The 13,853-nt window shown below is 38.5% G+C and overlaps 1 long non-coding RNA gene across 3 annotated transcripts in view; it reads left to right on the top strand.

The window, feature by feature from the left end:
- The first annotated feature begins 716 nt into the window (after nucleotides 1-716).
- Nucleotides 717-13,853, top strand: part of LOC147197495 (uncharacterized) — a 32,137-nt gene continuing 19,000 nt past the window's right edge. For all 3 annotated transcript variants that reach the window (XR_015102449.1, XR_015102448.1, XR_015102447.1), the window contains exon 1: nucleotides 717-749. This is a non-coding gene — a long non-coding RNA (uncharacterized LOC147197495). The remainder of the gene's footprint in view (nucleotides 750-13,853) is intronic.

Genomic DNA, 13,853 nt, shown 5'->3' with positions numbered 1-13,853 from the left:
TGCGATTAGATTGCAATTGTTCACAGCAAATGTTATCAGAAATGGCTTGATGTGTCCCCGAAAGTATTTTTGACACTGATTTAAAAACCATCTTTACTTTTTTTTCCTGCACATCTGTTTTTGTGATATTTTCATTTTATTGTTTTGAAGCGCACAATACAGATTTTACCATGCCTTGTAATTTGTAGCGATGACATTTCATAAAAAAATTCTACCTTTTGCTCAAGCCAACCCTTACTTCAATAATATTACTAAATATATTGCACTATGACATATTCTTAATATTATTATTATTATTATTACTATTATGAAAAACTGATGCTCCTAAGAAAAATCTAGGGCAGAATCAGGTGCACAAAAAAAAAAACAGCTCGAAAAGTTTACGTGGTTCACTTGATTTAAAAAAAAAAATTGCAAAAATGTGTCAAAATCGCTTTCGTATTTGGACTACAGTTTTTCCATGCAGCAGGAGGTTTGTGAAGTAAGTGAGGCAAAAGACAGGATGGGTGGACTGAGAGTGCCCTCTTGTTGGTCAACGTGCAGGCAGGAAGTTGCAACTGGCACACACACACACACACACACACACACACACGAGTAGCGGCCACACTGTAACGACACCCCCTCAGCTCATGAAGCAATACTTCCTCTCTGTACGTGACTTACGTCGTACCCACTGGAAGTCTGATGTCACCATCGCCTGATCGCACACACCTACGCCTTGACTCGTGACACTTCAAACTCCTCTTCTGGTAAAAATAAGTTTTTTTAGTCTTACTTCCACTGAAAAGGTTTTGTCATTTTTGACAGCACCTTATGACCTCGCTGAAGGACGTTACAGTAAATGTTCATCCGAGTTGGTTGATTGGTTGTGACGACAGCATTTAATGGCACATTTTGCGTTTTATGTTTGTTTTGTTTTTGTCTTTGTGGATTAGCGTTAAAACTGTTAATCCTGAGACAAATTGCGACGGCTAATACTATGCCTTTAGGTAGCGCATCCGAAAGGCAGGTGCGAGGCAGCACACAAAAGTCTGTGCGGTCCGATCGAGTGAGTGAGCAGACAATTTAGCCATCCCTTTGGGATCTCAATAAAACAGGTCCTCAGTGTTTGGTGTTGGATGAGATTAGGGGCGTAGTGTTAGGGTCAGAGTCAGGGGGTTAATTGGGTTAAGAGTTGAGCTTGGTTGGGTGAAGGGGAGGGCTGCGTGTTTGTTTAAAATAGGCATCGTTTTTCGGTAAAGTGTTTTCGTTAAATGAGGGTTAGAGTAGATTTGGCTAAGGTTAGCATGAGCTGTAAGGAATCTTACATTTAAATTGGGATTGGGGTGATGGTAAATTCAGCGTTAAGAGTCTGGGTTAAGATTGTGGTCGGGGCTCGGGAGACTAAATTAGGTTTAGACATTCTGGTCGGAGGTAAGGTTTAGCTATGTGGTTGGGGTTATTGGTTAGGGTTAATGGGGTGGATAGATTTGCATAGCATTAGCATTAAATTTGAAGTTAGACTGACTGGTTTGATTTGGGTTAGTTAGGTAATGGGTTAAAACTGAACCACTACATGGGAAACAGGATTATGAGGAATTCAGCCAGGGAGAGTTTGCTCTACGGCGAATCGGTCTCAGGGGTTCAACAGAGACTCTGCCATGGAGGGTAAGGCACACCCGACTCAACATGTCAATTAGCCATGACACACCCACTTGGCCATCACTAGCTGGTTCATTTTGTGCACAATTAAAAACCCTCTACATTGTCCCTGTATAAGACCGTCTTTTCTAAAATACGAGACCATAAATCTGAAGGTTTTTTTTAAAACTGTATTTTTAAAGTAGAGGAAGGCGTTTTTCACAAGAAAAAAATTAGTATGTATAGTAAGGTGTTTTTAGCCGAAAAAAAACAACCGTGTATAGTAAGGCATTTTTAGCCGAAAAAAACCCCCATGTACAATAAGTGTTTTTTGCTTAAAAAAAACGACCATGTATAGTAAGGCGTTTTTAGCCCCCTCCAAAAAACAACCATGTATAGTAAGTTGTTTTTGGCCGAAAAAAAAAAACGACCATGTAGAAAGTCAGGCATTTTTAGCCCCCCAAAATTACCATGTATAGTAAGGCATTTTTAGCGCAAAAAAGAAGACCAAGTATAGTAAGGCGATTTTAGCCGAGAAAAATGACCACGTAGAGGAAGTGTTTTTTTGCTGAAAAAAACGACCATGTATAGTAAGGCGTTTTTAGCCCCCTCCAAAAAACAACCATGTATAGTAAGTTGTTTTTTGGCCGAAAAAAAACGACCATGTAGAAAGTCAGGTATTTTTAGCCCCGAAAAATGACCATGTATAGTAAGGCATTTTTACCCCAAAAAAGAGGACCATGTATAGTAAGACGTTTTTTGCTGAAAAAAAAACAACCATGTATTGTGAGGCGTTTTTAACCACCCAAAAAATGACCATGTTAACGAGGGCGTTTTTAGCCGAAAAAAAAACGCCCATGTATACTAAGGTGTTTTTTTGCTGAAAAAAACGACCATGTATAGTAAGGCGTTTTAGCCCCCCACAAAAACGACTATGTATATAGTCAGGCATTTTTAGCCCGCAAAAATTACCATGTGTAATAAGTTATTTTTAGCCCAAAAAAGAGGACCAAGTATAGTAAAGCGATTTTAGCCGAAAAAAATGACCACGTAGAGTAAGTGTTTTTTTTTGGTGAAAAAAAACCCGACCATGTATAGTAAGACGTTTTAAGCACTACAAAAACGACCATGTATAGTAAGGCATTTTTAGCTGAAAAAAACAACCATGTACATTAAGGTGTTTTGAGCCCCCCCCCCCAAAAAAATGACCATGTACTGTATATAGTCAGGCAATTTTAGGCCCCAAAAATGACCATGTATAGTAAGGCGTGTTTTGCACTAAAAAAATGACCACATACTGTATAGTAAGGCAATTTTTGCTGAAAAAAACGACCATGTATAGTAAGGCAATTTTTGCTGAAAAAAACCGACCATGTATAGTAAGGCGTTTTTTGCTGAAAATAAACGACCACGAAGGGTGTGTTTTTATTTTTTTTTGCTGAAAAAAACGACCATGTATCGTTAGGCGTTTTTAGCCCCCTCCAAAAAACAACCATGTATAGTAAGTTGTTTTTGGCCGAAAAAAAATGGCCATGTAGAAAGTCAAGCATTTTTAGCCCCCCAAAATGACCATGTACTGTATATTAAGGCATTTTTAGCCCAAAAAAGAGGACCATGTAGAGTAAGGCATTTTTAGCCGAAACAAATCAGCACATATATTGTTTTTTTGCTGAAAAAAACCCAACCATCTATAGTAAGCCGTTTTTAGCACTAAAAAAACCAACCACGTATAGTAAGGGGTTTTTTTGCTGAAAAAAACGACTATGTACAGTAAGGCGTTTTTTGCCCCAAAAAAACGACCATGTATTATAAGGCGTTTTTTAACTCCCAAAAAACGACCATAAATAGTCCGACTTTTTTAGCCACCCCAAAAAACAACCATAGAAAGGAAAACGACCATGTTAAGTAAGGCCTTTTGAGACGAAACCCCCCCCCCCCCATGTTTTCCTTTGTGTGAGTGTGAGTCCGAACAAGAGGATTAGTAAATGGATGGCCACGTATGTTCTTGAGATACACAAGGAAGGCCGGAGCTGGAATTGAACCCCAGACCTCTGTGGTGTGGAGTTGACACACTAACCATTCGACTACCAGGCTGGTCTTTACAGTAAAAAACCAAAACAAAACAAACCCAAAAATAACATATACTTGAAATTGTAATTAGTTTTTTTCTGTTTTTAATAAATGCATTTTTTTATGTCTCCAATTTGTTTAAAAAAATAAAAAAATTCCACTAATGAAGTGTTCGGTGAATGTGCCAGTGAACTGGTTGGGTTTGTTGCCTGAAGGTTAAGAACCACTGTTTTCTGACCTACCTGATAGTCGAATGGTCAGCTTCACACCGCAGAGGTCCATGGTTTGATTCCAGCTGCAGCCTTCCTAATGTGGCTAAAAACGGCTTACTATACATGGTCATTTTTTTCGGCTAAAAACGCCTTACTATACATCGGCATTTTTTTTCGGCTAAAAACGCCCTCGTTAACATGGTCATTTTTTGGGTGGTTAAAAACGCCTCACAATACATGGTCGTTTTTTTTCAGCAAAAAAAAAAACTTACTATATGTGGTCATTTTTTTTTCAGCAAAAACGCCTTACTATACATGGTCCTCTTTTTTTTCGGCTAAAATCGCCTTACTATACTTGGTCCTCTTTTTTGGGCTAAAAATGCCTTCGGCTAAAATCGCCTTACTATACTTGGTCCTCTTTTTTGGCCTAAAAATGCCTTACTATACATGGTAATTTTTGGGGGCTAAAAATGCCTGACTTTCTACATGGTTGTTTTTTTTTTCGGCAAAAAACAACTTACGATACATGGTTGTTTTTTGGAGGGGGCTAAAAACGCCTTACTATACATGGTCGGTTTTTTTGGCTAAAAATGCCTTACTATATATGGTCGTTTTTTTCGGCTAAAAATGCCTTACTATACATGGTCATTTTATTTGGCTAAAAATGCCTTACTATACATGGTCGTTTTTTTCGGCTAAAAACGCCTTACTATACATGGTCGTTTTTTTTCGGCTAAAAACGCCTTACAATAAATGGTCGTTTTTTTTCGGCTAAAAACGCCTTACTATATACATGGTCGTTTTTTTGGGCTAAAAATGCCATACTATACATGGTCGTGTTTTTCGCCTAAAAACGCCTTACAATACATGGTCGTTTTTTTCAGCTAAGAACGCCTTACTATACATGGTCGTTTTTTTCGGCTAAAAACGACTTACTATACATGGTCGTTTTTTTCTGTCATTACTTTCGGCAAAAAACGCCTTACTATACATGGTCGTTTTTTGGGCTAAAAATGCCTTACTATACATGGTCGTTTTTTTCGGCTAAAAACGCCTTACTATACATGGTCATTTTTTTCGGCTAAAAACGCCTTACTATACATGGTCGTTTTTTTCGGCTAAAAACGCCTTACTATATACATGGTCGGTTTTTTTGGCTAAAAATGCCTTACATGGTCTTTTTTTTCGGTCATTTTTTTCGGCAAAAAACGCCTTACTATACATAATCGTGTTTTTTTTGGCTAAAAACGCCTTACTATACATGGTCGTGTTTTTTTTTTGCTAAAAATGCCTTACTATACATGGTCATTTTTTTCGGCTAAAAACGCCTTACTAAACATGGTCGTTTTTTTCAGCTAAAAACGCCTTACTATTCATGGTCGTTTTTTTCTGTCATTTTTTCGGCAAAAAACGCCTTACCATACATGGTCGTTTCTTTGGGCTAAAAACGCCTGACTATACATTGTCGGTCTTTTCGGGCATTTTTTTCGGCAAAAAACTACTTACTATACATGGTCGTTTTTTTGGGCTAAAAATGTCTTACTATACATGGTCGTTTTTTTCGGCAAAAAACCTCTTACTATACATGGTCGTTTTTTCGGCTAAAAACGTCTTACTATACATGGTCGTTTTTTCCCCTCATTTTTTTCGGCAAAAAACGCCTTACTATATACATGGTCGTTTTTTTCGGGCATTTTTTTCGGCTAAAAACGCCTTAGTATAGATGGTCGGTTTTTTTGGGCTAAAAATACCTTACTATACATGGTCGTTTTTTTCGGCTAAAAACGCCTTACTGTACATGGTCGTTTTTTTCTGTCATTTTTTTCGGCAAAAAATGCCTTACTATATACATGGTCGTTTTTTTTCAGCTAAAAACGCCTTCCTATACATGGTCGTTTTTTTCGGTCATTTTTTTCGGCAAAAAACGGCTTACTATATACATGGTCGTTTTTTTCGGGCATTTTTTTCGGCAAAAAACGCTGTACTATACATGGGGGTTTTTTTCGGCTAAAAACGCCTTAATATACATGGTCGTTTTTTTTGGCTAAAAATGCCTTACTATACATGGTCGTTTTTTTCGGCTAAAAACGCCTTACTATACATGGTCGTTTTTTTCGGCAAAAAACCTCTTACTATACATGGTCGTTTTTTCGGCTAAAAACGCCTTACTATACATGGTCGTTTTTTTCCCTCATTTTTTTCGGCAAAAAACGCCTTACTATATACATGGTCGTTTTTTTCGGGCATTTTTTTCGGCTAAAAACGCCTTAGTATAGATGGTCGGTTTTTTTGGGCTAAAAATGCCTTACTATACATGGTCGTTTTTTTCGGCTAAAAACGCCTTACTATACATGGTCTTTTTTTCGGTCGTTTTTTTTCGGCTAAAAACGCCTTACTGTACATGGTCGTTTTTTTCTGTCATTTTTTTCGGCAAAAAATGCCTTACTATATACATGGTCGTTTTTTTCGGCTAAAAACGCCTTCCTATACATGGTCGTTTTTTTCGGGCATTTTTTTTCGGCAAAAAACGCTGTACTATACATGGGGGGTTTTTTCGGCTAAAAACGCCTTAATATACATGGTCGTTTTTTTTGGCTAAAAATGCCTTACTATACATGGTCGTTTTTTTCGGCTAAAAACGCCTTACTATACATGGTCTTTTTTTCGGTCTTTTTTTTGGGCAAAAAACGCCTTACTATACTTGGTCGTTTTTTTCGGCTAAAAACGCCTTACTATACATGGTCGTTTTTTTCGGCTAAAAACGCCTTACTATACATGGTCGTTTTTTTCGGTCATTTTTTTCGGCTAAAAACGCCTTACTATACATGGTCGTTTTTTTGGGCTAAAAACGCCTGACTATACATTGTCGTTTTTTTCGGGCATTTTTTGGGGCTAAAAACGCCTTACTATACATGGTCGTTTTTTTCGGTCATTTCTTTCGGCAAAAAGCGCCTTACTATACATGGTCGTTTTTTTTGGCTAAAAATGCCTTACTATACATGGTCGTTTTTTTCGGCTAAAAACGCCTTACTATACATGGTCTTTTTTTCGGTCGTTTTTTTCGGCTAAAAACGCCTTACTGTACATGGTCGTTTTTTTCTGTCATTTTTTTCGGCAAAAAACGCCTTACTATATACATGGTCGTTTTTTTCGGCTAAAAACGCCTTCCTATACATGGTCGTTTTTTTCGGCTAAAAACGCCTTACTATACATGGTCGTTTTTTTAGGTCATTTCTTTCGGCAAAAACGCCTTACTATACATGGTGGTTTTTTTCGGCAAAAAACGCCTTACTATACATGGTCGTTTTTTTCGGCTAAAAACGCCTTACTATACATGGTCGTTTTTTTTCGGCTAAAAACGCCTTACGATATATACATGGTCGTTTTTTTGGGCTAAAAATGCCTTACTATACATGGTCGTTTTTTTTCGGCTAAAAACGCCTTCCTATACATGGTCGTTTTTTTGGCCTAAAAACGCCTTACTATACATGGTCGTTTTTTTCGGTCATTTCTTTCGGCAAAAAACGCCTTACTATACATGGTCGTTTTTTACAGTCATTTTTTTCGGCAAAAAACGCCTTACTATACATGGTCGTTTTTTATCGGCTAAAAATGCCTTACTATACATGGTCGGTTTTTTTCGGTCGTTTTTTTCGGCTAAAAACGCCTTCCTGTACATGGTCGTTTTTTTCCGGCTAAAAACGCCTTACTATACATGGTCGTTTTTTTCGGTCATTTTTTTCGGCTAAAAACGCCTTACTATACATGGTCGTTTTTTTTCTGTCATTTTTTTCGGCAAAAAACGCCTTGCTATATACATGGTCGTTTTTTTCGGCTAAAAACGCCTTCCTATACATGGTCGTTTTTTTCGGTCATTTCTTTTGGCAAAAAACGCCTTACTATACATGGTCGTTTTTTTCGGCTAAAAACGCCTTCCTATACATGGTCGTTTTTTTGGGCTAAAAACGCCTTACTATACATGGTCGTTTTTTTCGGCTAAAAACGCCTTACTGTACATGGTCGTTTTTTTCCGGCTAAAAACGCCTTACTATACATGGTGGTTTTTTTCGGTCATTTTTTTCGGCAAAAAACGCCTTACTATACAAGGTCGTTTTTTCGGCTAAAAACGCCTTACTATACACGGTCGGTTTTTTTCTGTCATTTTTTAAGGCAAAAAACGCCTTACGATACATGGTCGTTTTTTTGGGCTAAAAACGCCTGACTATACATGGTCGTTTTTTTCGGGCATTTTTTTCGGCTAAAAACGCCTTCGTATAGATGGTCGTTTTTTGGGCTAAAAATACCTTACTATACATGGTCGTTTTTTTTCGGCAAAAAACGCCTTACTATATACATGGTCGTTTTTTTCGGCTAAAAACGCCTTCCTATACATGGTCGTTTTTTTCGGCTAAAAACGCCTTTCTATACATGGTCGTTTTTTTCGGTCATTTCTTTTGGCAAAAAACGCCTTACTATACATGGTCGTTTTTTTCGGCTAAAAACGCCTTACTATACATGGTCGTTTTTTACAGTCATTTTTTTCGTCAAAAAACGCCTTGCTATACATGGTCATTTTTTTCGGCTAAAAACGCCTTACTATACATGGTCGTTTTTTTCGGCTAAAAACGCCTTACTATACATGGTCGTTTTTGGGGGCTAAATATGCCTTACTATACACATGGTCGGGGGGTTTTCGGCTAAAAACGCCTTTCTATTATTCATGGTTGTTTTGTGGGGGGGCTAAAAATATATATACATATAGATGGCCATTTCTTTCTGCAAAAACACTTACTATACGTGGTCGTTTTTTTTCCGCTAAAAACGCCATAGTATACATGGTCGGTTTTTTTCGCCTTAAAACGCCTTACTATACATGGTCATTTCTTGGGGCAATAAATGGCTTACGAGCCATGGTCATCTTTTTTGGGCAAAAAACGGCTTATTAGACGTGGTCGTTTTTTTCGGCAAAAATTGCCTTACTATACATGGTCGTCTTTTTTGGGCAAAAAACGCCTTAATATACGTGGTCGTTTTTTTGTGTGCTAAAAACGCCTTACTATACATACATGGTCGTTTGTTTGTTTTTTAGCAAAAAACGCTTTAAAATACATGGCCGATTTTTTCGGCTAAAAACGGCTGACTATACATGGTCGTTTTTTTTCAGCATAAAATGCCTGACTATACATGGTTGGGGGGTTTTTCGGCAAAAAACGCCTTACTATACATGGTCGTCTTTTGGGGGTGAAAAATGGCTTATTAGACGTGGTCGTTTTTTTCGGCAAAAATTGCCTTACTATACATGGTCGTCTTTTTTGGGCAAAAAACGCCTTAATATACGTGGTCGGTTTTTTTTGTGCTAAAAACGCCTTACTATACATACATGGTCGTTTGTTTGTTTTTTAGCAAAAAACGCTTTAAAATACATGGCCGATTTTTTCGGCTAAAAACGGCTGACTATACATGGTCGTTTTTTTTTTCAGCATAAAATGCCTGACTATACATGGTTGGGGGGTTTTTCGGCAAAAAACGCCTTACTATACATGGTCGTCTTTTGGGGGTGAAAAATGGCTGACTATACATGGTCGTTTTTTTTTTGTGCTAAAAACTTATATATGGTTGGGTTATTTTAGTGCTAAAAACGCCAGACTATACATGGTCGTTTTTTCGGCCAAACCGCCTGACTCTTCATGTTTTTTTTCGGCTAAAAACACTTTGCTATTTATACATGGTTGTGGGGTCTAAAACCGCCTTACATTACATGATCGTTTTTTTCGCCTTAAAACGCCTTACTATATACATGGTCATTTCTTGGGGCAAAAAACGCCTTACGAGCCATGGTCGTCTTTTTTGGGCTTAAAATGCTTTACTATACATGGTCATTTTTGGGGGATAAAAACGGCTTACAAAACATGGTCATTTTTTTTACAGCATAAAATGCCTTACTATACATGGGCGGTTTTTTTTTTTTTTTTGTCGAAAAATGCTCTCCTACACATTTTTTGGGGCACTAAAAACACCTTGTGATACATGTTCGGTTTTTTTTCCCAGAAGAAAAACCGCCTTACTATATTTACATGGTTGGTTTTTTTGGGGGGCTAAAAATGCCTTACTATATACTTTTAGCTAAAAACGGCTTAATGTTGATGGGTGTTTTTTTCGGCTCAAATCGCCCTACTATAGTAGGTTGTTTTTTGGGGGGCTAAAAACGCCTTACTATACATGGTCGGTTTTTTGGGGCAAAAAACGCCTTAGTATATACATGGTTATCTTTTTTGGGCGAAAAACGCCTTACTGTACATGGTCGTTTTTTTTGTGATAAAAATGCCTTAAAATACATGGCCGTTTTTTTCGGCTAAAAATGCCCTACTATACATGGTTGTCTTTTTTGGGTGAAAAACGCCTTACTGTACGTAGTCTTTTTTTTTGTTGTTGCTAAAACGCCTTACTATACGTGGTCATTTTTTTCAGCCAAAACGCCTAGGTAAACATGTTTTTTTTCGGCTAAAAACGCCTTACTATCCATACATGGTTGTTTTTTTGGGTCTAAAAACTCATTATACGTGGTCCTTTTCCGGTGACTAAAAACGCTCTACTATACATGGTCATTTTTTTGGGGGCGCTAAAAACGCCTTACTATACGTGGTCAGTTTTTTTCCCAGCAAAAAACGCCTTACTATATATACATGGTCATTTTTTTTTTCGGCCAAAAACGCATTAGGAAGAACATGGTTGTTCTTTGGGGGGGGCTAATTTTTTTTTTCCAGCAAAAGAGGCCCTGAGACGATTCACCGAACCCTGAGGGTTCGATCGAACCTAGATTAACTCATTCAGTACCAGCCAATTCTGGACCAAGTCTGAAAAGACGTTTAAAAACGTCTTTGGGAGTGAATGAGTTAAGAACCTCTGCTCTCCGGTGATGTCAGTGGACAGTTTCCCATCCTCCCACGAGGCTTTGGTCTTTTTGTCATAACAGGAGTGCATTGTTAAGCCCGTTATGTTCAGTTTGTGTTTTGGTTTGTTGTATGCTTATGGAAGGTTAGAATAGGATAGGGTCAAGGGTTAGTTTCGGGCAGGTTCAGTATTATTATTATTATTATTGTTATTATTATTATTATTATGGCTTTGATTTAGGGTCGTGTTGGGTGGTTATGGTGACTGGTTTAAGATTCGAAATTCGTTCGAGATAAAGGTCAAGGTCAGGTTAGTGGTTGGGTTCGTTGTAAGGTTAGAGCACATAAAATTATGAAGGAGTTTAAAACAAGAGTAGGTTTGCTTTTGAGAAGAGTTCCATCCTTAGCGAATGAATGTAAATTGGACGCCCACTATAATTTGCCAAAATTGTCTAAAGGTTCTGAAATTTCTTTGTTGAAATTGGAATTCTGGATTCCAACCTCTATTGGGTCCAAGTTCCAATATTTTTAAAGGTTTTAGGCTGGAGGGCTCCAACCAAATACCTTGGTCGGGCATGAACCACCATTCCCGGGTACACAGTCAGGCGCTGGGAGCTCTGGGGTTGGATTTCTGTTTACTGACGATTTGGGCCAGTGGGTTGGATTCAAATTTTTGGAATGGACACCATCCACTGACTCAGGGGGTCATGCTGAGTATTTCTGTAGCTGGCATGAGGGGTTTTGGGACGGTTGAGGTTAGGGGCCCTCACCGACTTTAGGATTGGTTAGAGTTCAATGGGACCATTTCTAATGTGAAAATAGGAAGGAGCATACAAATTTGTGCGTGATGTTATTAGTGCGACTGCATTACATTGCCAAACATGTAACCTGTGATTTACTAATGTCTGTAATATTACTGAAGTCCACGTATACCACATTGTGTTATACCTCCTAGGTTTTTTTTCTACCTTTTTAAAAGCATGACCGGCCAGAAGAAGCATAACATCAGCGAGGGAGACGCTTTTTTGGCAAATCAAACGAGTGCAAGTGAGAGGAAAGGGGAAGCGTTGCACATGTGGGTGAGGAACACATTCTCATGCACTTTGTCTTTGTTTTCGGCCGCAGCCCGGCCCCACCTTTTAAAAGGAGGACGGGGCGCAAGGGAGCGCTCTGGACGCTGGAGGAGATGGGAGCGGTAGCTGGGAAACAACTGAACTGGATTGAACCAAACTGGGCACACTGTGCTCGCAGGCAGATGTTTTCCATTGAGTCGTAGGGAGTGTAGGCAGGGTGGAAGAGACGCCTTGGACATGCCAGGACACACAACATGGAAAGGTCATGACGACGGGCTTCCTTTCCTCCTCAACTCTCAAAAAAAAAAAAACATGGACCACAGACTCTTCTTTAGCTTTCATGAAAAAAGGGAACATTTTTTCAAAATTCATTCATATACACGCGACAATATACACAAAGAATGCTTGAATTTGATGAGCACATCATCGAATGGATTGTTTATCCCAGAGCTGCCCTACCTCAAACATTCTCAAAATGAGGTTCCTGAACCCCCAGAGGTCCGTGAGCTGTAGCTTTGGGGCCGCAAGTAAATTATTCTGAGTTGATGCCTTGATTAAGGTGCTTTACCTTTTTGTTGTTTTTGTTTTTTTCATTTTGGTAGGACACCAGTGCATTTTAAAATGCCTGCATAACATTAACAACAATATTTTCAGGGAAATAAACAGAGCTACATACTAACCTATTAACTATAAGACAAACATACAAAAAAAAAAGAAAAATCATGTTGTGAGTCCTGAGGAAATTAACTTTGTCTTGATCTATGAACTAACTGGACCAAAAATAAAATAAAAAAGATCAAATAAGGTGTGGCGACATGCCTTCACTGAAGAAGAGCTTTTAAATAAAAACATTCATAAGTGGGCGAGGAAGTCATCAAAGCATCCTTTTCAGGGATCGCCAATCTTTGGAGAATGTGCCAGACTGGAAATTCTGAAAGGTTGTGAACTCTTGCAGACATTGTGCAGAAGCCTCTCTCTGAATGTGGTCACACTGTGAGCACTAATTAACATGATGAAGTGATGTTAAGTTTCCCTCTGTTTTATGGCAGATTATTATTATTATCAATTCCTTATGGGCTCATTGCTTCAGAAGTAGTGTGAATGAGTGGAACCTGGGCCAAGGAAAGAAATATGACACAACTGTTGCGCATCCGGGCAAAAGTCTATTTTTTTTCCCTCGTGTATAATGGACTCTTAATGACAAAATTCAGGTAAAGTGCTTAACAGATTTGAGAGACCAGCATGCACTGAGAGGAAGGTTTATGCCACAGCATTTATAAAATATTTTTTCAGGTTTCTGTTACGGTTTATACATCAGTAATTAGAAGCTCATAAACCAAATGCTATTCTTCAAGGTAATGTAAAGTGAATTCAGAGATACTGTACGTTAAACCTGATTGAAGCTCAAAATGTGCTTTGGCTGACAATTATGTAGTCACAAATTATGGGCATACAGCATTAAACAGTTATTTTTTTAACCATTTCAGTTTTCCAGATTTTTTTTATCATGTGCACCTTCATCCAATTGTGATTTACTTAGTTATATAATTACTGGGCCTGTTTCGACCACTACAGTGTGCTATTAGCGAGCTAGCAATGCCTACAACCTGAAAATGTATCTTACAAGGATGCCACAATTTACAAAACAGCTGAGTGTCTTTTTATACATTCCCAAGTATGTTGTGTTATTATCGTAATATGTAATATCACACAAAGCATTGTAGCTAACAGGAAGTATGCGCCCAAAGGTTTGTTTAACAAACAGTTAACTTTCCATTAAGTGTCTGCAATGTGGACTCACTCACACGCCGGCACAAGGCCAAGTGACGAGCTTGCCGTCTGCTGCAACAGAGCGTCGTCACCTCCAAAGAGTCTCCTGGGGCCTGTTAGCTTACAAGCTAGGTGGTGGGTAGCGCTTCTCGTCAGGGCTTGTAAAGTCGGCGAGATACATTTCAGCCTCCGGAGGCTTCAAGCAGATGTATTTTCAA

The sequence above is a fragment of the Hippocampus guttulatus genome, chromosome 12, assembly GCF_054856545.1.
Source record: "Hippocampus guttulatus isolate MCC_2025c chromosome 12, RoL_Hgut_1.0, whole genome shotgun sequence".
Classification (NCBI taxonomy): domain Eukaryota; kingdom Metazoa; phylum Chordata; class Actinopteri; order Syngnathiformes; family Syngnathidae; genus Hippocampus; species Hippocampus guttulatus.
The sequence above is the reverse complement of the archived record's forward strand: the minus strand, read 5'-3'. Positions and strand labels throughout refer to the sequence as shown.